This window comes from Eschrichtius robustus, chromosome 13, assembly GCF_028021215.1.
Source record: "Eschrichtius robustus isolate mEscRob2 chromosome 13, mEscRob2.pri, whole genome shotgun sequence".
Classification (NCBI taxonomy): Eukaryota; Metazoa; Chordata; class Mammalia; order Artiodactyla; family Eschrichtiidae; genus Eschrichtius; species Eschrichtius robustus.
The window spans coordinates 66,765,537-66,790,306 of record NC_090836.1 but is presented as its reverse complement, the minus strand read 5'-3'; the positions used below and the strand labels follow the sequence as shown (position 1 = coordinate 66,790,306).

The window sequence follows — 24,770 nt, the reverse complement described above, 5'->3', positions numbered from 1 at the left end:
GAAAAAATAAACAAGTACAACTACCATAACACTATTGTTGGCAAAAATAAGTATTTCCTAATGAAGTTTTATCTTATCAGTTACTATCCAGTTATCTGGAGTCAGTATATTAGACAATCAAATTTTGAATCAATTTTCCCAAAGCACAGGGGGCAGTTTTTCTTCCATGACACAGAAGAGCAAAATAAATTTTATAAATTATGAAGCCTGAGGTCTCAATCACTAATAGCTTGAGCTCTCCTCACCTGGGGTGAGACAAAATTGAACATAACTTCCACCGTCTGTGGCAAGAAGGAAGGACCCATAGCCCATAGCTATTCACTTGGTGGATGTTGAAATTCTCTATATAAATAAAACTTATATTCAGACAATGACTGCAGATAGCTATTATCCATGGAAGTGCGACTCTACCCCATTTACTTTTCATTGGAAGATTATTTTCCTCTCAGTGTTCATGGACTAAACGAGTTGGCGTCTAGACTGGATGATTCTGGAAGCTTAATTTGACTCAAAAATTTTATCTGAGCAAGTTCTACTTGTTTTTCAGGGGAGATTTCTTCATCTAAACTCCCTGAATTTGGATTTTGGAGTTTTAATTGAAAAATTTTCCTCCTAGGTTTACATTTGTTGTTTGGTAAAAGCACCCCAATTCTTCTTTTTTAGTCTTAAGGTGATTTGAAGGTTACTGATCCTGTCTTCCCCTCTTTAAGCACGGGTTTAAGTCGTAGGTCTGGTGAATGAGAACATTCCATTCCCCCAGAGCATAATGATTGCGGCATGGATGGGCACATGATGTTAAGGTAGTTAGACCTGGAACTATTCTTACAAATAGTAGATCTAGAAAAGGTAACACAAGGGCAAAGATTTTTCTCTCTTCTTCACTGACGTATCTCTACATTTAGAGCAATGCTGGTACATAGTAAGCACTCAACATGTATTGATATTTGTTGAATGAGTGAAAAAGTCACTTATACTGAGTGTTGCTACACTGGCTGAATGTTAGCCGTGAGCTGCTGGGCAGATGCCATGTGGACAATGTCGTCCTAGGAGGGAAGTAAAAATTGAAGAAATCCATGCTAAAGGTTGAAAAGAGAGAAACTGAGTTCTGATGACATCATTTGAGCTTGAGGACACAGTTATGTGGGAGCCAGGGTAGGTGGGTATTTGTTAGTTCCAAGAACCAAAAAAAATCACTCATCATGTATACAAATTAGCGTTGGGTTTCACCAAAAGAATGCTGATCACCCATTTCATTGTGTGAAGACTCTTCTAGCTTTGGGCTATTATGATGGAATGACCCAAGTTGTATTACCCTAAGTCACTGACTTGTACATTTCATTCATAAATTTTTTATTAGAAACTATCTATACTGCAGCAATATAGACATCTCCAGAGATATATCACAGTTGTGCATGAGAATTGCTCTCAAATTTAAAATATTTTAAATGACTCAAGGGAGTTGATATATAGATATATAAGAGGGCTTCACCTTGAGTATTCCAGAGGAGTCCTTGATGGCAGTAGTAGGACTATGTTTACATACTGGGATTTTATTAATTGATGAAGAGTTTGTGAGAACAGGAGCTAAGAGCTCTCATACTGGGAGGTAACTTATCCTGAAAGGCAGACATACTCAGCAATGGCCTTTTCTTTCCTGGAAGGACTTCTAGGAGGAGTGTTGTTATAACAAGTTCATTCTTGTTCTGAATCCTCCTTTTACCCAGGCAGTGGTCTCTCTTTGTCACACACGTATGGATTTTGTATCCTCCTGGCTACATACTAGCTGCAAAATTTTGAGCAAGTTAGTCTTTCTAAAATGGAAATAATAATACCTGTATTATAGGATTGTATAAGGATTAAATAAGATGATTCAGGTAAAGCACTTAATAATTACTAAATTAATGGGAACTATTTTTACTATTAGATGGTTCAGACCCTCACCGGTTTCTTGTTTGGGGGCTTTAAGGAATTCCAGCTATCTATTAGCCTTATTCTGATTTGGAGATCCACTTCCAGAGTCTGGCCTTCAAAACCTTAATATTTAACATTCTAGTTCAATTTCTGTAATGGGGTTTTATTCTTCTAAACTGCTGTTGTGATGAAAAGTCTTAAACTCCAGTTTTTCCAGGGTTGGGGACCTAATCTTCTCTTGTTGGTCCATCCAGAAGAGCGAGATCATCCCTCTGGTTCCGCTCCTGCTAACACCTCCTCCTTCCTGGAAATACTTACCACTTAGCTTTGCTCAGTGTTTTGCTGGGCGTTTGCCTAAATAATTGACCTTTGATCTTTTTCCATCTATCTGATTAAGCACCAAGTCCCTCATTATAGTTGCATATGTCCCTTAGGATCTGTCTCCTCTAGATGGCTTTGTCTTCTCACCATCCACACTTCTGACCCTTTGGATGGAAGACTTTTGGGAAAACATGAGGACAATAGGGGGTAAGTTGCAGAGTTGTCACCCTTCAACACCTGTGAGCCTGGAAAAGTCACATAGCTCCAGGGAACATGCTTGAGAGATGGACAATACATAAAATATATACATAAAATGAAATCAGTTTTTTCTGTCAAGTATCTTCTACCTCTGAAAACAGAATTGATTTCATGAATTCTCAGTAGATTCACAGATTTTTTTTTTGTACAATCATTTTTATGTTAGATTTGATCCCATTAACTACCTTGTTCTTGAGGCTAACTCTCAACTATGATTTCCTATATGCCAAGGGTCTCCAGCTGACTTCAACTTCTGACCCAAAGGTGTTTGTTTCAGCAATATCTGAAACCAGAAATGTTCCAGAACCAAGCCCGTCTTGCCTGTCTGTACCCAACCTGAGCTGCTGTTCAGTTTTTGCATTTTGCTAAACATATCATCACTTCATCATTCTTCTAGTTTTATTCTCAGGTTAGTTTTGCCTTCTCTATCTTTTTTTTTGCCACCCATTTTGGCATTTTTGAGACTCCAGACTTCTTCATTTTTACAAACACCATTCTTCTCCATGCCTTTGATATTTCATACCCGAATTCCTATGATGATTTCTAAGCAAGAAGACAAGAGAAGTCTCTGGCTTTCACATTCTTATTCAAATAATTTTTCTTTTCCCAGTATGTATGTTTTCCCCTTTTAAGAAAGTTAGGTGCAATGGAGGTTCTCCATCAACTGCCCAATCGATGTTCTCCCTCTACTGAGTCCTTGTTTCTTCATAACATACTTTTTAAGAAATCTAATCTTGCTGTACTCTCCATCTATCTCACTCCTCTCATTATTAAAAATGCTATTCTCCATCAATGGAGACTTTACTTTGAGTATTTTCACAGAAATGTCATTAGTCTTGCACCATCCTTTTCATGTGACTACTTCACTTGCTACAACGAGGGGCATCCTGAATGGGATTAAAGTGTCCTGTGATACTAACTGGGTCAAATGGGTTTAGCCTCAGTGAACTTTAAAAAATTGATTCAACCAGTCTGACTACTTTTTGCTATTTTTTTTTAACCAATAAGATCTTTATTGACCTTCATTTTCTGAAATCCCAACTCAAAATGTACTTTCTCAAGAGGAATATTTTCATCCTACAAGATGGTTCTTAGTACTTTTCTATTGTGTGCACTTTCAGTGCAAATTCATGCTTTTAACTATAGTTTCCCGTGCTTTTTTTGATCCCCTGCCCTGGAAAGTGTTCTCCAACTCTTTGAATGTGTGTTTTTTGCCTTGTATGACTGTGAGCCTTTTGAGTATCTATGTCTATGTGCGCTAAGCATCTATTGTGTTGTGACTCTCCCCCACTGCCATTGCTGTGCATTCTTGAAGGTCATTGAGCACACACCAGGCACTCATTCAATACTGAGTGATCAACTGCCAACGTGTAGGTGGTTGCAAAACAATCTGCCATGTGTGAAGGGAATATATGATCTTATTTTGTCCATTTGCTAGTGAGATGGCAATAACCCCACTGTCCTTAATAATGCTTCATAAATTGTTTCTCTCATAGCAAAGAGTTGTGAGTCCTTGACTTTGTGCTATGTTTCATTATACCCTCTATATCTCAGCAGTAGTATGTACTGTTTATGCCAAGAATGTTTAAAGACAACATTGTAAAGGCTATCTATGTGAAAAAGCATTTCTATTCCATAAGTTGCACCTCATAAGTTGCTGGTTTGCAACTTCTGATATCTTTTTAACAACAGTGAACCAAAAGTACTGGTAAATGGAAGAAATGAGAATGCATTTGGTTTATAGCTATGCAAAGAGGCCTGATAGCCCTTGACTTTGGAACACCTTTCCTGAAGTCTTAATACCTTCTCTATAAAAACTATACTCTGGAAGTTCACAGGTGATAAATAATCACTATATTCAATTATCTTTACTTTGCCTTATCTCTAATGACACTTGGAATTAGGGACAGATTTAAAATTTTTAAATTAAAAAAAAATCCCTTCTTTGAAACTCTTGCTGTTATTCTTTGACTTTCCAGCAAGTGTATATTGCTAGTTCTGCACTTTATCCACGTAACGCCCCCAGCAAATACTGTCACCCTTATACTGAACCCTTACTTTCTAGCCACTGGGCTGGATAAGGGTGATAGACCGAAACTAAAGCATCATCTCAGTCTTCTAGGAGCTCACAGTAGGTGAGATAAGAGGTCAACAGAGGTGACTATGATGAAAGATAGAATTAATAATAATTGCTTCAGAGACAAAAGTAAAAAAAATAAATTCAGAGAAATAATAGAAGAAAGTATAGACGAATTGGAATGGCCTCATTATGATGGTATCATGAAGGATGTGCAGAATTCACACATTTAGAACTGATGAGGGAATGACCGCCAACATGAACCAGAGAATGGGGCCAAAAATAAGTACCAGATTGGAAAAGGGGATAATACCTTTTACATGTATTTCCTTCTCTGAATTTCTAGTTCTACTAGTCAAGTCAGGCTCTTATTACCTCCTGCCTAGAATACTTGGATCACCTCTTAATCGATTCCCATTCTTCAGCCTCTCCCTTCCCCAGTTCATTCCAAAACACAAGCCTAGAGGATATGGCACAAGCTCTGGCCAGGTTACTTCTCTGCTCAAAATACTTCAGTGGTCCCCAGTGATGCTTGGAATTCAAGGCCATCGATGACTGGGCTCTATTCATTTTTATGGTCTCATTCCCATTTCCCATTATGAAATACATGCTCAAAATTTCCAGTTTTTAATCATTGCTCCCTCATTCTCTCAACTTTCCCTAGGCCTAAAGTTTTAATCATCTTTGATTTTCATTCCACCTTTAATTTTCATGCTTAAAACAATTGCCATGTTCTAAAACATCTATTGTACCCACTACTCTCAACAGGATCCTTATCTTTTGGGATTGACCAGTTATATGTCTTCTGGTCTCCAGAATCTATAGTCTACTAAGTTTTTGCATAGTTTCTATAAAATACCACCTTTAGTGAAACTAGAGACTAGTTCGAGGTTTTCTCCTAAGTTATTCCTCAGAAAAGTTTGTCTTAATCTTGGTAAGAATTAACAAAATTGCAAAAGCTTATTATCATTTTCAGAATTATTTTCTTCTTTTTACCACCATTTTTTTGCAGCTATATTTTTCTTCCCATAAACATGACCTCTTATAAAACTCTGCACAAAAATATAGTGTTCTACTTAAGAAATCAAAGGAAGGTTAAAGGTTATTTATTTATATTTGAGTTTCCAAGTAACGAGAAAGTGGTATTTTTTTAAAGCATGGCTTCTACACAGAGATATAACAATTTGAGTCATTCCTTTGGTGAAAAAACTCATTGCTTACACTAGATTTCGCAGTTACAACAGCTATCACTCACTGGAAACAATTTCCAGGAATTACATTTCCTTGCTAAGACTGCCACCTACTTCACAGACTAAGTTTTAGAATAACTTTTAAAGTGCTTTTTCCATTTTTGCCATGTAAGACAAGAAACTAAAGAGAGAAATCTCAGTTTAGAAAAAAATCTTTTCAAAGTAAAATTAGAAGCCCAACAAGAATTAGAGTGAAATATGTGAAAACTTGGGGGGAAAGGTTAGTACAGATCCCTTTAGTTTTATGATCAAATATTAGTGTTTTCTGCATTAGTATATAGGAAATGAGAATTTCTATGAAGAGAGAAAAAATTGCTAAAGGACTGTGTAAAGGAAATCAGGCGGAAAGTTCTTGAGGATCAAGGTTACCAAACAGAAAAAAAAGCTTTAGCAAATTGTAAAAATAATAAGGGGGCAGCAATGTGCAAAGCCAATGATAGTGATGAAGGTATTAACAAAGGCACCTTAATTTTAGGCCTGGAAAAGAGCAGAGAACACTGGTAATTATCAGTATGAAAGCCTTCACCGCAGTACTTCAAATTGCAGAGAATGGAGTTGAAATGAATTGATCAATTGTTCTAACACATTTGAAAATGTGGTATTAGAGTCCACTGTGGAACTGGGTAAATGGATAACTAATTCTTTTTACTTTATGATAGAGCATGATATAGCATCATGCTTTCACATCATAAAAGCTATACTAGATTCTTAAGCTTTATTAGGTGTAACTTTACTCCCTGCCCCCATTTTCTTCCCCTCCCCTCTTCCTTTTCCATGCTAACTAAATCTGTAAAATTGCCTTTCCTCCCACTCTTTGATGGCCCTGTTAACTTTGCTTTCCCTTTCTGAGATAAGGACACATAGCACTTTTAGAGAGTAGACTTTTGATAATTAATACTTCAAGTAAAGTCAATCATTAGAAGCAACAACGCATGCCATTCTGGGATGGGCTTAACTTCAGAGATCTCCTGCTTGGCGCTCACAAAGCTTCATGATTGCTGAGTTTGGAAATGGGGAAGAGGGATGAAATTTTCTGCACTGCATCTCCAATATCTGCAATCCTTGCTCCTGAGTAAGGTCCTCCAATGCATTCTTGCTGCACTGATTTTGTTTTAGAATATTTTTAATAAATAGAGACACAAGAAGGATTTAACAAGTTTCTTATCTTAATTTACCAGAACAGTTGCATCAGTGTGAAAAAAGTGCCCACTGCCTGATGTTGTGCTTGTTACTGAAATGTGAGCAAGCATGTGGTTATACTTGAGTAATTTACAAAATTCCATTTAACAAGCTGAAAAGAGAAAAATGTCATGGAAAAATGAAGAAATAGGAAACTGATTGTCTTCAAATTTTGGAGACAAGGGGAAAAGTGGCAAATAACCTGTCTTAGTCCATTCAGGTTGCCATAACAAAAATGTCATAGACTAGGTAACTAATAAACAGAAATTTGTCACAGTTCTGGAAGCAAGATCAGGGCACCAGCAGATTCTGTGTGTGTGGTGAGAGCCCACTTCCTGGTTTATAAACAGCTGTCTTTTCACTGTATCCTCACATGGCAGAAAGAGCAAGGGAGATCTCTGGGATCTCTTTTATAAGGGCACTAATCTTATTCACGAAGGCTCCACCCTCATGGCCTAATTACATCCTAAAGGACCACCTACACATACCACCACATTGGAATTAGGTGTCAGCATATGAATTTTGGGAGGATGTATATGAGCACCCTCATATACAAGTTACTTATTACATACAACACAAGGTCTTATTATGAGTGTTTTGGGAAGAGAGAGCATCTTGCAAGAGTTAAGAACCTGGATGGATTTGGATTTGGCTCAAGTTAAAAGCCAGGCTTAGGTTTGAATCCTCTGTTGCTACTTAGTAGTTGCATGACCTTGGTTACTAATTCTCCCTATCCTTCATTTCATAGACGTTATGAAACCTGTTGATGTGAACTCATTATCATTACCAAAATATAACCTTTGAAAAATTTGCGAGACTGAGAGTTCTGAACAGCAAACTGCTTTAGCTTTCACACTCCCTTTAATATTGCTCAGATACCAAAGAATCTGCACTGAAACATCTCAGCACTTTAACTCTGCTGCTGCTAACCCTGTGAAAATATGTATTAGTGGTGATAATGGAATCTGCTCCCCCCACCCCGCCACCAAAGAAGAAATGAATAAAATGAGAATGAATGATGCTTTCCAGTTCAAATCCTCTTAATTTTGTTAAAAAAAAAAAAATTAAATGTGCATAGTACAAATAGATACTAGAGAAAAGGAAATATCTATTGCTTTTTCATTAAAGAAAAATTATTTTGCTCTCTCCTAATGCTCTGTTTCCCCTTCCATATATGTGCGGGCAGAATTCTGAGATGGCTCCCAAGACGTCCTGAATTCCTCTTAGCACTCTTTTTGTGCACATCCTGTAGAATTCCCTTTTCTTGACTGTGAGCAAGACCTGTGATATGATGTTACTACATATGGCAAGGGTGAAGGGATTTGCCAATGCAATGAAGATCCTAAGTCAGTTGATTTTGAATTAATCAAAAGCAAGATTTTCCTGAGTGTGTTTGACTTAATCAGTTGAAAGCCCTTCAAGAGAGACTAGACCCTTCCTGAGGTGAGTGAGATGTTCTTCCACTTGCCTCGAAGAAGCAGACAGCCTATGAAAGGGTGCCTCTGGGAACTGAGAGTCTCAGTCCTACAACTGCAAGAAATGAACTCTTGCCAAAAATCTGAAGGAGCTTGGAAGAGGGGCCTGAGTCTCTCTTCCAGAGTCCAGGTGACACATAGATTGCAATCTTGTGAGACCCTGAGCAGAGGACTCAGTTAAACTGTGCCTGCATTCTTGACCCACGTAAACTGTGGGATAATAAATGTGTATTGTTTTTAGCTACTGAGTTTGTTGTAAGCTTTCATGCAGCAGTAGGAAACTAATATCTCTCTCTGCAAACCAATTCTTTGCATGTATTTATAATAGTGAAACACAGACTCCAAAATTAATTCAATAAGTAATTATTTAGTATCTACAGGAGCAATATATATGAGAATGTCCTTTTCTGCCTCCCCCCACCAAAAAAAATTTTAGACTAACCTGGAAGAATAAGACAATTAGCTCTCACATAAGAACAACATTGGCAAGTGCCATAGCATGAGGTTTATGGAAAGAACAGGGGAAGGGAGACTCTGATCAATGTAGTAGGAAAAATAGTGCAAACATATTGGTATGTGGTCTCAGCAACACTTTATAATCCCAGTGAATTAGTCATTTGAATGTATTGGGAAGAGTTTCTAACACTGAAGCTCTCAGTAGACTGTCACCAACTTTTCTGTCCCAGGTTTACAAGTAACTTGTGTTGCAAAAAAATTAGGAGAGATGTGTGATGGGGTGTGGATATGTGGTGGCATTCAGAAGGAGCCAGGAAAGAGTTCACTTTGCCTATGGTAATGACCGTCTCTGTCATTTCATCTCATTCTATTCCCTGCCTCAGCACTTATCCAGTTCCCCTTCATCCTGCTAAGTGCAGCCGTCATTCTGTTTGTCCCATGATGGGAGAGAACAGTTCACACTCACTGCTTTCACTTTCTCACTCCTCTTTCTCACTTCTTAACTCCTCACCTCACACCCTGCAAGCCAGCGTCTGATGCCAGCTCTCTAATGAAACGAGGCTTTCCAAGGTCAACAAAGAGCTCTACATCCACTGGCCTTTTCTCAAGCATAAGCTTCCATGATCTATTTGCAGCATTTGCCATGCCTGGATGTTTATATCTGTTATTATTTCTTCTGATCATCAAGAAAGAAAAAAAAAATTAGTTGGACCCACACTCTGTTTTTTAAAATCCCATAAAGGTTTATGGTTTGCAGGATAAAGTATGACCTATTTAGCCAAGCATTAAATAGTCTCAAAAATGGGGTCACATGATTTGCATCAACATCATTTCAATTGTGTCCTACAATTCAGTCACACCAAACCAAACTGTTAACCATCAAACTCTGTGACGGCACTCACGACTCATGTTGTTCAGTATGAAATGGCTTTCTGTCCAGTTCTTTGGTTGTATAAATCCTCTCTTTCAAGGCCTAATTCAAAAGGCACCTCTTTCTTTACTAACTCCTTCTGTTGCTCCTATACCATTTCTCCTTCCTTTGTGCTTTGCTTACTTGCACCCTTCTTTAATACTTATTTCATTATGCCCTGTACCAGAGTACATTTTGCTTAATATCTTTGAGATGCTTTACTCCTTTATAAAATTAAAATCATAAATACATACCCAACAAGGTTGTTATGAGGAATAACTGGTCAAATAATAATTTAATACATAGGTGAGGTCCTGTACTAATCACTCAAAAATACTGGTAATGATGATGACGATGGTATCTGCTCCCTCTCCCCCACTATATTGAAAACATGGTAAGGGTAGATTGCATGCTTTAGTCATTTTTGTTTTCCCAAATTTCAAGCAGTACATTCAATACATTTCTTTTGAATCAAATTGGCTACTGTTTCTCAGAAAATTTTTACTTAGCTTCTATGACACTCTGCACTTCTGCTTTACCCACTACTCTCTGACAGCTCATTTATCCCGCCATCAATTTCACTACTCATCCATGACTTTTATATTTTAAGAATTTATCATTGACTCCCCCCGCCCCCATCCCACACATTCTTACTTATGACAACTATCCACTTTCACAACCCAAATTTATATGTGGTCAACTCCCCAAACCTCAATTTCCAATGCTGAACTCTCCCTTGCATTCCCCATTCCCTACAGGGCATCACTGGGGAATGATCACCCAGACACTCTGGAATTATATATATATATTTTTTCCTACACACCCTCAGATCCAGTTGCAGTGTCTGTCAACTGCATGTTCACAGAGTCTGAACATCTGTGCCTTCCTTTCCACATCAATTTATACTTTCATTATCTCTACTGTTCCTTCAGTTGCCTCCTTCCTGCCTGGTCCATCTCTCCAGGCTCTCCCCTTGTAATCTCTCCTGCCCACACACTGCTGTCAGATTGATGTTCCTAAAGCAAAACTATAATTATGTTACTTCCATGTTTAAATATCTTGAATGGTTCCTGGCTCCTCTTTAACGATTTAATAAAGTCTAAACTCCTTAGCCTGATATTGATGGCCCTCTCTAACCTAATTCCAAATTACATTTCCAGGCTCATCTTTGATGACTCCTCTACACATTTCTACTGTCTTACACTGTTACTGTCTCTATGCATATCTTATCTCTCCTACTAGATTATAGGAATGATAACTTACTCTATTTTGTATTCTACAACCAAGCAATTCATCCACGCCATACACATTTATTGACTGCCTATCCTTTGTAAGGCACATAGCATGTAGTCTAAAATATGAAAAAATGGGTCAAAGTCTGAGGCTATCTTCTAAGAACTTAAAATCTAGTAAGGAAGATAAGATATGAGCATAATACTACATGGTAGAAGATAAGTATATTGAAAGAGTAATATGGTTATTCAGGAGGAGCAAGACGGAAGAGCTGGCATTTGAATTGAGCCTTATCATTTAGGTTAGGAAGGCTTGGATATGCAGAGATGGGGGTAATGGCACTTCAAATGTAGGAACACCATGGACTGAGGTACAAAGGCAGGAAATGGAGGCATGTCTCTGGGGAACAGTGAATAGTTCAGTTCAAAGAAGTTGGAATGAGGTTGGGAAAGTAGGTTGGGGCTAGACTACAGAGGGTCTTGGATGGCAGATAAAGGAGTTCAAAAATCAGCTAAGGGGGAAAGTACTAAAGGTTTCTGAGTAAAGGACTGGTGTGTTCAGAGCTCTAGGAAGAAACAGCTGGAAGATTTATGTACAATGGATTGGCCAACAGGGGAAGATGATTATGGGAAAATCTCTTAGGAGGTCCTAATAACTGTAATAAGATGGATGGCCCAAATAGAGAAGTGGCAGTGAGAATAGAGAGGAGAGAAGGCAGAGATTGAGGCAGTAGGACTTGTTACCTGGTTGGACAATGGGGACAAAAAGTGGGAAGAATCAAAGATGACGCTAGGGTTTTGAGCTTCAGGGTAGAGGTGTGTGTGTATTTCTTGGGGGGGAAAAGGAGGTGAGTTTAGTTGGGATATACTAAATTTCAATTTAGTAAAATATGCAAATGGCATATACAGATGAATGGATCTTAAAGAGAGCTTTAAAAATGAAATTCATTGTAGTTTTAATTTGCACTTCCCTAATGACTAAAAATGTTGAATGTAAATGATCATGCAGTTGATCCTTACATGAATTTATTGGTCATGTATATCTTCTTTGACTGAATATCTGTTCAAATCTTTGCTCATTTTTGTATTGGTTTGTAAGAGTTTAAAAAAAAGTATATTCCAGAAACAGCATCTTTGTCAAATATATGTATTGCAGATACTCTCTCTCAGTCTATGATTTGCCTTTTTATTTTCCTTCTTTTTTTAAAAAATAAATAAATAAATAAATTTATGGCTTCGCTGGGTCTTTCTTGCTGCACGTGGGCTTTCTCTAGTTGCGGTGAGCGGGGGCTACTCTTTGTTGCGGTGGCACGGACTTCTCATTGCGGTGGCTTCTCTTGTTGCGGAGCACAGGCTCTAGGCGCGCGGGTTTCAGTAGTTGTGGCCCATGGGCTCTAGAGCGCAGGCTCAGTAGTTGTGGTGCACGGGCTTAGTTGCTCCACGGCATGTGGGATCTTCCCAGCCCAGGGCTCGAACCTGTGTCCCCTGCATTCGCAGGCAGATTCTTAACCACTGCACCACCAGGGAAGCCCCCTGCATTATTTTCTTAATGCTGCATTTCAAAAAGCAGTCTTTACTTTTGAAGAAGTTTAATTTGTCAACTTTTTCTTTTATTGTTAATGGTTTTGGTGTCCTTTTAGGCAGACTATTGCTGGGTAGGGGAAATGGGGAGTTATTGGCCAAAGGGTACAAACTTCCAGTTATAAGATAAACAAGTTCTGAGGATCTAATGTACAGCATGGTGATTATAGCTAATAATACTGTATTATACACTTGAAATTTGCTAAGAGTAGATCTTGAATGTTCTCAGCTCAAAAAAGAAATGGTAATTATATGATGAGATTGAAGTATTAGCTAATGCTATGGTGGTAATCATTTTGTATAAAATCAACACATTGTACAGTTTAAATTTATACAATGTTATATTATCGATTATATTTCACTAAAGCTGGGAAAAAAGAACTTTGCCTGTATCAAGACCATTGAATTATCTGCCATGTTTTCTAGAAGTTTTACAATTTTAATTTTTATGTTTAGATCTACAATCCATTTTGAGTTACCATTGGAAATGCACATTAAAATTACAATGATATACTCGATACCTGTAATACAATGGCTAAAATTAAAAAGACCAACAATGCCAAGTGTTGGCAAGGGCACAGGGCAACTAGAACTCTCATACATCACTGATGGGATGTAAATACCACAGTCATTTTAGGAAAAGTTTGACAATTTTTTTTTTTACATAAAGAAAAATAAATTCTATACTACTACTCAGCAGTTCCACATCTAGGTACTCCCCAAGAGAAAACATAAACATATTTCAACTCAAAGACTTGCACAAGAATATTTACAGCAGCTTTATCTTATGAGTTCCAAACTGAAAACAACCTAAACTTTCATTAATAGATAAGCAAATTGTGGATATCTATACAATGGAATACCGAGCAATAAAAAGAAATGAATTACTGGTATATAAAAGAACATGGATGAATCTCAAAAACATTAGCCTCAGTGAAAGAAGCCAGATGCAAAAGACTACACAGTGCATAGTTTCATTTTTATGAAATGCTTGAACACTCAAAAATAATTTATAGTGACAGAAAGCAGATCAATTATCACCTAGAACCAGGGCAGGAGTTTCTGGAAAGGGACTAGAGGCATTTTTTTGAGGGGTGATTACATTTCATATACTTTTCAAAATGCACAGAGCTGTACATTTGCAGTGGGTGCATCTTACTGTATGTAAATCATTCCTTAATGAGGTTAATTTAACAGAAGGGGCGAGCTCAGTAAAGACATCAAGACTGGGGATTGAGTTTAGAGTATGATTTACATAAAGAGAATATTGAAAGTCCTGAAATTATGAAGAAATCATAGCAGTAGATGAATGCCAAAGGCAGATCCTTGGAAAGTACCTATCTGTTAGTGATTGAAGGAGGCAAAGAGAAAAAGAACACTCAAAAAGAAAGAGGATTAAAGTGTCAGGAACCTAGGGAGAAGAGAGTATCAGTAAGGGTAAGGTACATGGCACTGGGTGTCTGAGGCACATGGCACTGGGTGTCTGTACAGACAGGTCCACTGTCCCGGGCGGAATGAATGGCCAAATCAGGGAATCCAGATAGAAGCAAAGGTGCATTGAGCTCCAATGGAGGATAAAAGCAGCAGAACTGACTTCGGGAAATGATCCGTTTTCCAGTAATTGAAGCACTGGTGAAATCACGTGGTGCTCAACTTTTAGAAAGATCATCAAACTCGAACTCTTACCAGAGTACCTGGGCTTTCACATCAGTAGCGTTGCTGTTAGAGGTGAAGGCTACGGAATGCAAAATAGCAAAACAGAGTCTCCGCTGATGAGGACTTGGAAGACAGCCAGGTAAATCACATCAGAGCCACATTAACAGGTATGGAAAAGACAGGTGGATGGATGACAGCAGCTGTGGAAAGGTGAGGTGACATGCAACAGTTCCAATTAGTGTGGGCAGAAGATGGCTGGCAAGGCCATTTTGAAGCACCACTTCAAATGATGTCCACCGTTGTGGCCTTATCAGCAGCAACAGTCCCCAAAAGACCAAAGGGCTGTGCTTTGTGTGGCTGATAAGTGAAACAGGGAGACTCATACAAGTTTCCTATAAACAGCTAGTCAGCAGAGAAAACCTCACAAAAGTACCCAGTGTGGGAAAAGCTGCTGTAACACAACACTTAGCGATACCTTTGAACTCTCCCGGTGAACGCACAGGAAACCGGGCTATGTGGCTCAGCAATCGTTAAGAGAAATGAGCTCATCTTGTTTCCTGGGCATTGCAGGACCATGCATTATTTTAAAAACTAAAACATGAAACTAGTATTAAGTCCCAGGTCTCCACTTGAATAAAAATACTTGCGGGGAGAACTGTGTACTCTGAGGACCAGTTGGGTGGCTGTTTGTATCTCAGTGATGAACCAGACGGGGCTGCCACCAGGCCAGAGAGAATCAGACAGTTCCTAACATTCTGATACAACACAGGCAAGGAGGAAAGAAAGCAAAACAGCAGATGACAAAGGCTGAGCAAAGGGAGAGAAAAATCAAAGGCGAGAAAAGATGATTGTGAAGGGCTGAGTGGTTGAGGGGAAAGCAAAAGGGATCTGGAGGGTGGCCCATCTTTAGTCCAGCATAATGTTGAATTTCACCTTTGATTATTATTATTACCCCTTTCCAGTGATACCCCTTTGGAAGCCCTTTTTTAAATAGATATATAATTGACATATAACATTATATTAGTTTCAGGTGTACAACATAATGATTCAATACTTGTATACGTTGTGAAATGATCACCCCAATAAGTCTAGTTACCATCCATCACTACACACAGTTAGAAATGTTTTTTCCTTGCGATGAGAACTTTTAAGATCTCCTCTCTTAGCAACTTTCAAATATACAATACAGTGTTATTAACTGTAGTCACCATGCTGTAACTTACTTCCCCATCCGTCTGTCATGACTGATCGATTTTATAACTGGAAGTTTGTACCTTTTGACCCCCTTCACCCATTTTCCCCACCCCACCGCCTGCCTCTGGCTTCTGCCAATCTGTCCTCTGTATCTATGATTGGAAGTCCTTTTCTTGTTAATATAATTACGTAGGATCTTTTGAGCTAAAGGAGAATAATAATTCTGCCTACTATGAGCCAAGTTTTGCGCTGAGGTTGGAGACACAAAGATGAAAAGACAGTGTTCTGATCTCATGTAGACTGGTTCATATTAAGAGAGAAAACACAAAAATAAAATAGAAAGTAAACATTATGAACATATGTAAAGCACAGACTTATTACAGAGGGAGAATTGCTGATGAATATTAGATTATGGGATTGGTAGCATGAGGAAAGGAAGACCTTTATAAAAGAGTTGAGTTCTTAGGCATAACTAAAAGTAGTCCAGCTAGAGAAGCAGTGGCCAGCAAGCAATTTCAGGCAGAGGAGAGAGTTTGTGTAAAGACCTGGAAGCATGGGACGATGTGGATAATAAATTCAGTAACTCTAAGAGTCTCTGTATTGACGAAACAAACTGTGTGAGGGTGAATAATTGCCGATGAGACTGGAATGTATGCAAAAACCGTATCATATCTTACAATACTGTTGATGTCTTGCTAAGACAGTTTAATTTAGAGGTCCTTCTGGTAGAAAAATTCTGAGCCTGTAATGCTATTGAAGCCAGAAACAAGTTAAAATGATGTGCTTTAGTTTAGTTCCTAAGCATGGCATACACAGCCTAGCACACAGTAGGAGCTATATAAATAGGCATTAGGAGTTTACGAATTTTGAACATGGCCCATGTTATATTCCAGACAATGTTTAAAGCACTTTATGTATATTAATACTTTACTTCTCACACCTTCCCAGAGGTAAGTACTATTATTATCCTCATTTTACAGAGAGATTAAATGATTTGCCCAAGGTCATGTAGTAGTAATGGCAGAATTGGGACTTTGAACCAAGGCAGAACAACTCCAGAGCTCACCCTCTGGCCTTTTATTGTAGCAAACAATGCTCCCCTACTGCGGGTTAATAACTAATACTGGGCCAGAGCCTCTGAGTGACTAATTTAGAATTATGGTCAAAGTCTTAAAACTTAAGGCTACTGAAGTGTACAGAAGAATTTAGGGGGTAATATTTATATAACAGCAGTGTTTTTAATCTACTGCAATAGTTTACTGATTTTAAAGAATCTGATCCAAATCCTTATGAAGAAAAATTATTGCAATAAAATTTTACTTTCAAGGCATTGAACCATGTAACTCTATCAAGTTTATTACCATGAGATCCTGGCTCTTTTCTAAGTTTTTGTGGACAGGTACACACTCCTTTCCATAAATGGCATAATTGTTAGTCAGATATATTTCTATTATTTGTAGCTTACTGTTGCCTTTTAAAAAAACTTGTATGTATGTAAAAAGCTTGAAAGAGAAAAAGGCAGAGGGTTGAAGTGATTTTGAGATTCCTCCAGGACAGTGGTTTCAATGAGAGTGTTGCTTGGTGAGGAAACTTTTAAATGGGCCAATATCTTCTTAATCTTTATTTCAAAGTTATCTAAGTTCACTTAAAAGGCAGACTGAGGAGGCATGTGGACTGAGAAGATAACAAGTTCAAATCTCTTTATTCCAGTATTCTCAGAAATGGAAATCAAAACAAAGAAAAATAAAGCCGAGTGCTAAAAAGATAATGGCGCATGGCATAATTTCCCTCTGGTTTCCGCTTCTAAATTCTTTATGTAATTTAATAGAAACTGGCACAAACCTGACAGGTCAGCAGTGCAATAAAAGATCTACATAGTCATTAGAATAGGAGAAAAAGCAGTCTCTCAGCTTCTTTCCTTTTGCCATTTTCTTTATAGATTTGCATTTATAGTCACACTTCCCTTAGTGAAAATGTAGCCTGTATTTTGACATGCAACTGCTATGTGGTGAGAAATAGATGTTTAAAATTATTTTTAAATGTATTTATCTATTGGTACAGTATTTCAGCAAGGTGATTCCTGAGCTATTTTTAATCTATGTCCAAAATATTGTTCACTCCCCTTATTTTTCTTAGGTGTGTTTACTTAATATCTTTGAAATGCTAATGGAATATAGCTAAATAAGGTCTAGAAACTTCGCTGAGATCTTAACTTCACTTGGTGGCTTAAGGTGCTTACTGTTACTCTGTATTACCTACGCTTTGGAGGCTTATAAAATCTCACAACATTAGTTAATTTTAAAGGCATGAATTTCTTGGGGGAATTTTCTGCATAATAGGCTTCCAAGAGGGAAACAAAATTCAAGGACACATTTAAACAACCTTCCTGAAATACAGCATCAGTAGCATATAATTTTGTTAGGTTTATACATTGAATACAGGATGTTGATAGAGTCAGATTACACACTTGCTCTTTAAAATCAGTAGTATAACGAGTATTTTATAACAATCCTTTTACTCAGAGTAAATAATAGATAATACAACATACCCACATAAATTTTACAAATCAATAAAATGTGCTAACTATAATAGAGGAGAAATAATAAAGTAATTTGTAATGAAATAATTCACAGTTCACTGTAAAAATCTTCAGACAGAACTTTACTAGAAGACACGATGAAGTAATCAAATGCTTGCAACTGCTCAAAGGGATGTTTGGAATTAGAGAAATAAGACAGAAGATTTGCAAAAAGTCAGGAGCAAGTGAAAGTTCAGAGGTTAGGAAAACATTAGAATAAAAGCTAGAATATTCAGTTTATATCAGAGCCACGCAAAAAACACTTTCACATTGTATGTCAAGTCATTCTAGGTTCAGATAATTATAAACAGGGGTTCCTTCTATATGCACATCCCAGGGAGATTGTGAAATTTGTGCAGAATGTGGAACAGTTTTTCATTATGCGAAACTGTCTCACGTGTTGGAAGATGTGTAGGTTCCCGGGCCCAGGGCCTCTAAATGCCAGTAGCTGCCCCTCATGCCCATTTTTCAGCACAATAAAAACGGCCCAACGAATATTCATAATATCCTGTAGGGGGCAGTGCCAACTCAAAATTTTAAGAACCAAACTGACTTTCTGCCCTAGGATTAACTTTTTCATGGTAACTCTTAATACACACACATTGAATTCACATTGTACTTACATATACACATATGCATTTCCTACATTTTGAATCAGAGTTAAACTTGAAAAATGATATAACTAAACTAAACTAAACCGTTTATTGAGTGTAAGCATGAATCACTACATCGTGCTGTGAACAGCAACCCTTATCTCTAAGTGTCCTTGTTCCAAATAGATTCCTTCAGCATTGCACTGATGAAGTCACTCAATATTGCAAAGCACTTGCTCTGAAAATAGCACTCATCAACATTGTAACTTTTTTCTCATAGATATTTCAATTTAGTAGAGGTTAACAATGAATAATTTCACTTAACATTTCAGCCAGTGCTTTTCTGAAGTGTGAGAAGTACTGAGTCAACAGATGAGAGCTGAAGCTGAGTCAGTGGATGATATTTGAGGAGTTCATCTATACAATGCAACAGAATCTAACTCTTAGTACTTAGGTAGCAATGGATTATTTATTCACATGACAGTGTTAGAGTGAGTCCAATAAAAGAAATGCAGAAACATAAAGTGAATAAACAAACACTTGCCTTTCAAGCCAAGGAGAAACTCTGATTTAGTACTAAACTTGTATTCCAAGTATTCAGTTAGTAAAACAAATAACAAGAGATGAACATCAAATACCAACCAGTATCTCTGAACAGGCACATAGAGCCCTAAGAGTTTCAAGTCAGTGGAGATAAGCAACAGTGGAGGTGATTTGCAGTCTTTGTGACATATTGTGAAGGCAAAAAATGGCAAAAATTTTCCTGACACAGCCCTGCACCTACAATCTGCACCATGTGTGCCTTACTAGGCTTCAGCTTTCTTATCTGTAAAATGGGAATAATAATTATTCACACCTAGTAGAGATTTTACAGGGCAGAATGGAGGTTGATTTCACAGAATGCACAGCCCTTGCTTCCATGCTAAGTGCTCAATGAACGTTGGCAGTCGTTACAATAATTATTGTTCTTCACATGCTGTGTATTACTGTATGTTCCTAAGGGTTCTCTTCCTACGTTTCTTGAAATTATCTTCTTGAATTAACATTGTGTTCTTGACACTAACATATGGCAGTAGCATTATATTCATTCTGCAGCCCCATGAGGGAAAACAAAGTTACTGGACTGCATTTTTCCTCATGGATGAATATTTGCTTATGCCATATTTAACCAATTATATCACTACAGGATGTTGAGTTTCACTGGTTATTGCTGTGAGGGGTAACACTGATATATCTACCACTTGTTGAGGCCACTGCCTTCAAACTGTGTTCCATACAGCCAGGTGTCTTTGTAGCTGCTAATAAACCTTGGGAGCGTGAGTGAGGAAGATGCCTTTACTCACCAAGGCAGCTCTGACTTGCTGTACAGAGGTTTCTGTATAATATTTTATTTGAACAAAGGGATCCTTGGCTAAAATGTTTGAAAACTGTTGCTTTCTAGATCATAGTTTCTGCAAGCATGGCACAAGAACCACAGTATTTGGTGTAATGTTAATATTTGTAATATGGCAATACCTATAGTTTAGTTTCTAGCATGGTAGCAGATACTTTCAAAGTATGGGGGATATGAATGCATGTAAGAAATTGTCCCTGCCTCTGAGGAGTTTACATTTCAGTGAGAAAGACAGATATAACCAAACAAAACAAGGTAACCAAGACAAAGATTTTAATGAAGAGCTTTGAAGGCTGGAGGATGACTCAAACAATTCTGCTTTGGGAAATGAGGGAACTTCTCATCTAAATGGTAACATCTTAACTGGTTGAGTGATTAAAAAAAAAGAAAAAAGAAAAAAGAACCTGTCAGGGTTAATTGGGTAAGGGAATCCAGGAAGAGAGAAAAGCAAAGTGCTGGCTGGTTTTGAGAGGTTTTTTAGGAGGAGATTTCACAGGACTTAAATGAATGCAGGTGTGGAATTGGAGGTGCAATAGCTCAGGGAGACAAGGATAATAGTGAAATTTCTTACCTGAATAGCCAGGGGAATGAGATGGCCCAGGGAAAGCATGGAGAATAAGACTGCAACAGGATTAAAAATGGAACCCTGGAAACCATGACATCTACCACTTCAGGGAAGGAAAGGTAATGAAAAGGGAGGACCAGTCAATGAATGAGAATAAGGAGGGAGGGAAGGAAGAGGAGGAAATGAGAGTAGACTCCTGGAAATCAAGATTTTTCAGATGATGACCGCTGGTCATAATGACAACACAGAAATATCTGACTAAATGAAGGTTGACAATCACCCTCATAATTGTGCAAAAGGAAGTACCTGGTGACCCTTTTAATAGTACTTGACGATGCAGATCAGAGCAGAAGAAGCTGAGTTGTTAATGGAAGTTGAAGAAATAGATGTCAGGATCTAGGTTATGGTTTCCAATCAGTTTGATGTAGATATGAAGGAGGAAGTGAGAATGGTGGGTGATGGAGGAGGTAAGGGAAGAAGAAAATCTTAGAGCATGAAAGAAGGAAACTGACATTTCTGAATCACCTACGATGCATAGAATTTCACTATGCACTTGCAAATATGTGGACTTTTTTGAGCATACCTGTAGGCTAAAAGGAATGAGGGAGTAAGAAAATGAAATTACAAAGGAAAAAAAGAAAATTAGAGATGATGGGAAGAGGAAACACCAAGAAGGAATCTGTCTTTCCTAGAACAGGCATCCTTGGAATGTGTTTAAAGAAGGCAATACTTGAATATTTGGCTGCAAAGTTTCTGGAATTTTCTCAGTTTGGGTGTCTGACCTGAATAGAGGGCTTTTCTGAAAGAGAAATAGACTTGATAAAAATGACAACTAGACTCTAATAATAGCTAACACTTATAGGATGTTTACTCTGTGCCAGACACTCTTAAGCCCTTCCTATGCATTGATGCCTTTACCCAACTACTGGATGATGGAGATATTATTTTTAATCCCCATTTTATACCAGCAGAAACTGAAGCACAGAAAGATGAAATAATTCCCGAGGTCACAGAGCTAGGATGTGGCAGAGCTAAGATTTGAACCCATGTAGTCTGTAACCAAAGCTTGTGTTTTTAATCCCTGTGTTAAACTGTCTATCCAATAGTATTTCTGCACAAATTACATAACTACCCTTAGCCCACTTGCTCTTATTCTAGACTCAGAGTCAAGTTCTGGCTATTTGGTTTTCTGCTGTGCTTCAGGAAAGTTGCACTTGACTTCAAGAAGCTCATGAATATCAAAACCTTAATCACAGCTATTTGGATGACACGAGTTCATGCTTTACAAACCAACCATGGCCCTAGTCATATTAAAATCAAAGTTGCAAAATAAAGAAACATTCTGAAAAACCTTGTCTGCTTCATTTAGATAACAGTGTGCAGAATGAATTGAAAGATTAAAATGCTCAGCATTTACCATTTCCTTTTCCTTTTTTTATTTGACACCCCATAGTGTTGTGGATGATATCATCAGGCAATTTGGTTTGAATATGCTCTGTGCTGGACTCTGCAGATTACCCAACTAATGACATGCACACTCCTTGCCATTGTGATACCTCTCTTTTCACAAGTGGGAATTTCAAGTGACAGACTAAAGCTGTTTGCTATCAATTTTGCAAAAAACACATCTGCCAGAGAGCCAAGATTTAGTTCAGAGACGGAAATCAATTAATATTCTAATTTGTTACCTGTCATTAGCATCACCGTATTATGCCAAGTCAGAAGTGATAACCTTTATATAACATATGCTCCTAAAGGAATTTGATTTAGGGATCTGTTTCATTTCTGTTGAGGGTTGCTCCCTGTGTATAAATCCCATTAGAAATTTCAATTACACGGGCAGTAAAAATTGTGATGGATTAAAATGAAAGTGTAAAATTCGCAGTTACAATGTTTATCATAAACCTGCATGGCTGTATTTATGATTTAGTTTTTCTAAACTTATTTACCAAACCGTTTAAAAATTTTAGGTATTTCAGTTGTTTCTTCCCATTAAATCAAGGAGAGAGCCAGCAACATAATATTTCTAGAGGTGTTACCTAGATCCTCTGACATTCTATTATTTTAGGTTGCTGGTCAAAAGCAAATCTCCATGGAGGAAGGCTGATTTCCTGGGCTAATTCCCAGTGCCCAAGAAAGAAACACAGGAATGGGATAGTGGCTTGGGAAGAAGGAATGAAATAAGATTAGCCAAGGGAAAGAAAAAAAATGAAGGGAGAGTTGCATAGATATTTTTTCCCAGCTGATTCTTTTCCTGCTGATGCACAGGGAAGAAAGTATAAAGTAATAGCTGCCACTAAGTGGAGAAGGCTAAAAGATGGAGTTATGACTATAAATATGGAAACAACTTGTTTTTTCAATGTGAATGACACAGTCAAGCATTGAAATGATGCTTTCTTTGGTGTTAGAAATTAAATTTTAAAAATTTATTGTAGTTGATTTACAATGTTGTGTTAATTTCTACTCTACAGCAAAGTGATTCAGTCATACATATTTATACATTCTTTTCCATATTCCTTTCCATTATGGTTTATCACAGGGTATTGAATATAGTTCCCTATGCCATACAGTAGGGCGTTGTTGTTTATCTTAAAATTTTTTCATATGCTTTAAATTTTCAGCATCTTAAGGCCTCAAAATCTAAGAGTGGGGGGCTCAGCATGTAAGTTAAATCAACATTGATTCATTCATTAATTCACTCAACAAATAGATATTGAGTGCCCCGTATATATTAAGGATCACCAGGGATGAAACTATGCATAGAACAGACCCAACTTCTTGCCCTCATAGAGGTTACATTATTTTGGAGAGAGCCAGAGCAATTGAAAAACAGATAATAAAATACATAGCATTTCGGATGGTGCTAAGTAATACAGTGAGAAATAAAGCAAGGGAGAGGGCAGGAAATGCTGGCAAAGACTGGGTGGGGTAAATGGGTTAGAATTTTAAGTAACATGGTTGGGGAAGTCCTAATTAAGAAGATGCTATTGGGTGAAGGCCTAAAGGAGATGAGAGAATGGGTGTGTGGATACACAGGGAACATTAAATCTCACTGTTATCAACATTGCCATTGCTTCTCATATTGTTTACTCTTCCAGAGAAGGAAAGGGTGTTGAAGACAAGGCAGAATATGCGTTTGATTTGGTGTTGTTCTTTTCTTTCTCTGCTTCCCTCTAACACATTTCTTTTAGAGCAAGCATTTCGATAAAATATTCAAGTGAGAGTTTGCCCCCATGACAGATGCATTTGGTTTTTGCCCTGTAGTTATGACTTCAAAGTCATATCAAAAGATACCCAAATCAGTCCATCAGCTCAGCAGCAGAGCAAGGAAGAGAACCTGAGAGCCTGTGTTTCCCATCCTAGGGATCGCTCTGTTGGACCATCTCCATCTTCCCTGGGTTATGGAGATTCATGCTGGGAATGGAAATTACTGACAACTGAGCTAAGAGTGTCTCTCAGATGCACTTGGATTTGTTAAAGGTGGACAAACAGATGAACAAGTTGTTAATTCCTGGGAGGATAAGAAAACGATTCCCTGTAGCTTTCGTTTAGTTTCTCAATGTCCTCATAGAATAACTCTTATAACTTTGGTAAATCTCTCATCTAGATGATTGCAACAGCCTGCTTTATCTTCTGTCCTTGCCCCTCTAAGCACATTTTCAACACAAGCACATTTTCAAGAGTGATTTTTAAGAAAAACCTACGGCAGATCATAGGATACCTCTGCTCAGAATGTTGCGAAGGCATTTTATTTCACTCAGAGTAAAACCCAGGTTCCTTAGAACAATTCACTAGGCTCCATATAACAGGGCCTCAGGTTTGTCTTCTGCTATCCTCTACCTTGTGTTATTCTACCGAAGGCACACTGAGCTCCTTGCTATTCCAGGCAGATTCTTGCCTAAGGGCCTTTGTATATCACAGATTTTAGAACTTTCTCCCCTACTTTCTCCAGGTTTCCTTACAGAGGAAATTAGCTCAGATAATCCTAAAAAATAATGACCTTTTACCCTCTACCCCCTTCCCTTTCCCACTTACTCTCCTCCTGTTTCCTTATATTATTTACCATTCCATGATGTATCATATACATTTGCCTCCTTACTGATTATTTCTTTTCCCCCACTAGAATATAAGCTTTGTGAGG

The 24,770-nt window shown here is 37.8% G+C and overlaps 1 protein-coding gene across 2 annotated transcripts in view; it reads right to left on the bottom strand.

The window, feature by feature from the left end:
• The window catches only part of SYT1 (synaptotagmin 1), a 192,943-nt gene that overhangs the window by 167,371 nt on the left and 802 nt on the right, over positions 1 to 24,770 (bottom strand). The gene's annotated exons all lie outside the window — the stretch shown is intronic.